The sequence below is a fragment of the Elephantulus edwardii genome, unplaced genomic scaffold (genome assembly GCF_000299155.1).
Source record: "Elephantulus edwardii isolate Elephantulus edwardi_28Jun2011 unplaced genomic scaffold, EleEdw1.0 scaffold00025, whole genome shotgun sequence".
Taxonomy (NCBI): Eukaryota; Metazoa; Chordata; class Mammalia; order Macroscelidea; family Macroscelididae; genus Elephantulus; species Elephantulus edwardii.
Window position 1 is genome coordinate 375,753 of NW_006399775.1, and position 2,351 is coordinate 378,103.

A 2,351-nucleotide genomic window follows, 5' to 3' on the forward strand; every position below is an offset into this window, starting at 1 on the left:
AGGATTCTGGGGCTTCGTCTGACATACTTTGGATACTATATATACACGTACTATATCTCTCTATCTCTATCTCTATCTATATATCTATATATATCTATAAAATTCTTTCACATCGATGTTTTATTCTTTCCACATCCATAAAAGATATCATTATTTTCTTCCTGTTTAAAAAGATGTCAACAAAGTCTGCAGAATTAATAATCCATATGAACCACTTTCTCATCTGTCCAGAGATTAGAACTAGATGGTACCTGACTCTCACTTCTACTTCTTCTGATTGGGGCCAGAATAGATGGTCCCAGATAGAACAAGAGAAAACTGTACAATATTACTCAAGTTGTTTTTACAAAAATATAGACCAGACAAACTAGATAAGTGGAAGATATAGGAAGAACGGAGACTTTTTTGCCTAAGATATAAAGTTTGGATTAATCCATACGTGAGACCACCTTTCAGCTAAATAGTGGACTGATTCATGAAATAAACAATATTACTGTGCGAATTGTGCTTCTTAAAAAAAAAATCACCTACCTGACACCTAATGGTCATCACATACCATAAAGCAAAGATAAGGGTGACAAGTCAGGAGAACTAGATAAACACAAATGAAGCCACCTGGACAAAAATGGTGAGAATGCTTCACAGCAGAGAAGCCTAGCTGTACGTGGCTGAACTTCAGACAGTATCAATATCCCAAGCCAAACAGTTTTCCATCTAAGTGTCCAACTCTCTGCTTTTCATGGCCAGTTACATAAACATACTCTCTAAAATGTTTCCCAAAGTATCAATAAAATCCTGCCACATTCAAGAGTGCATCAAACAAAATGAAGGCACAGCCCAGAGAGTAAGAAAAACTTTCCTTTTTATGAGCAAGGAAACAGTATAGACATTAAAAATGTTATGACTTTATTGTATGTGATAGTAAGAACTGTTCTGTCAAGCTACCATCCATTTAATCCTCTGAAAAGCCAACTCTTTGAAAATATGTTATCATGCTATCATTTCATTTGGCACTTAATACCTATCTGGTTATTTATATTCCCACATATATGCATCCATATTTAAATAGACAAGTTTTCTCTCAAAAAAAGACATTACCCCTGCCTTTGAAAGGTTTGATGATAATAGTTTTTGGATTATTATATATCCTCAATGCTTTTCACAATGATCTTTACAAAATGCAAATTTTATCATCAATCCATGACATTTACACAGCAACTTACATCTTGTCATTTTAGGTGACTATTTGTTACTAGATAGAGTTCCTACATACCACTCAAGACAATCTGAATCACATCTTTGCTCACTGACCTTGTAGGTTTATGAGGGAAGAAAAAGAGAACTTCCTTCTTCTGTGACTTATTAAAAAACCATATACTGATCACTGTAAGACTATCTCTCCCCACATCATTTGAAACTATTGTACTCATTCAAATATCCGTTATATTCATTTTTAAATATTTAGCATTTAACCAAGGCATTAATTACATTTTGTCCTTTAAATATTGTTATTGTTGTTATTGTTGTTATTGTGTACTGTCAAGTCTGAACCGACTCATAGCTGACCCTCAGCGGGTTTTCAGAGGCAGTTGACTGTGCGGGAGAAGACTGCTCATTCTTCTCCCACAAAGAAGCTGGTGGATTCGAACCGTTTACCTTCAGGGATGCAGCACAGCTTCTTACCCCTAGACCACCAGAGCGTCATCTTTTAAATATTAATACAAATTAACTAGAACTGTAAGAGGAAGTGCAACAAGAGTGCTCCTTAGAGGCAAGAATGGTGAAACTTTGTCTCATTTTCTTTGGACATTTTCAGAAGGAATCGGTGGTTGAAGAGAGACATCAAATTGGAAAAAGGAGAGAGGATCAGCAAAATAGAGGAAGACCCTCCAGGGTCTAACTACCGCAATGGGCTCGAGCATGGCAAAGATGATGACGATGATGCAGGAAAGCGCAAGTTTAAGATCTGCTGTTCTGGAGCGCTCTGGTGGCCTAGTGGCAAGAAGCTGCACTGCAATCCCAGAGGTACACGGTTCAAATCCACCAGATGCTCTGCTGGAGAAGGCTGGGCAATCTCTTCCTGTACCAGTCAGATCCGATTTGACGGTACAAAAAAAAAAGTTCGTTGGGTTGCTCTAGGTCAAAGTTGATCCGACAGCGTAACAATAACTTAACGCACAACACAACACCTCAACAATAACTTAAAAGATGATCCTCTGTGAATTTTATTTCTATCACATAAGAGCATCAAGACATGGTTTCTGGGGAGCTCTGATGGCTTCATGGCAAGGAGTTGCAACTACAATCCCAGAGGCACACGGTTCGAATCCACCAGATGCTCTGCCGGGGAA

General features: G+C 37.9%; 1 protein-coding gene across 1 annotated transcript in view; it reads right to left on the reverse strand.

Moving 5' to 3' along the window:
- The window catches only part of MYOM2 (myomesin 2), a 164,184-nt gene that overhangs the window by 95,684 nt on the left and 66,149 nt on the right, over nucleotides 1-2,351 (reverse strand). The window lies entirely within an intron of this gene.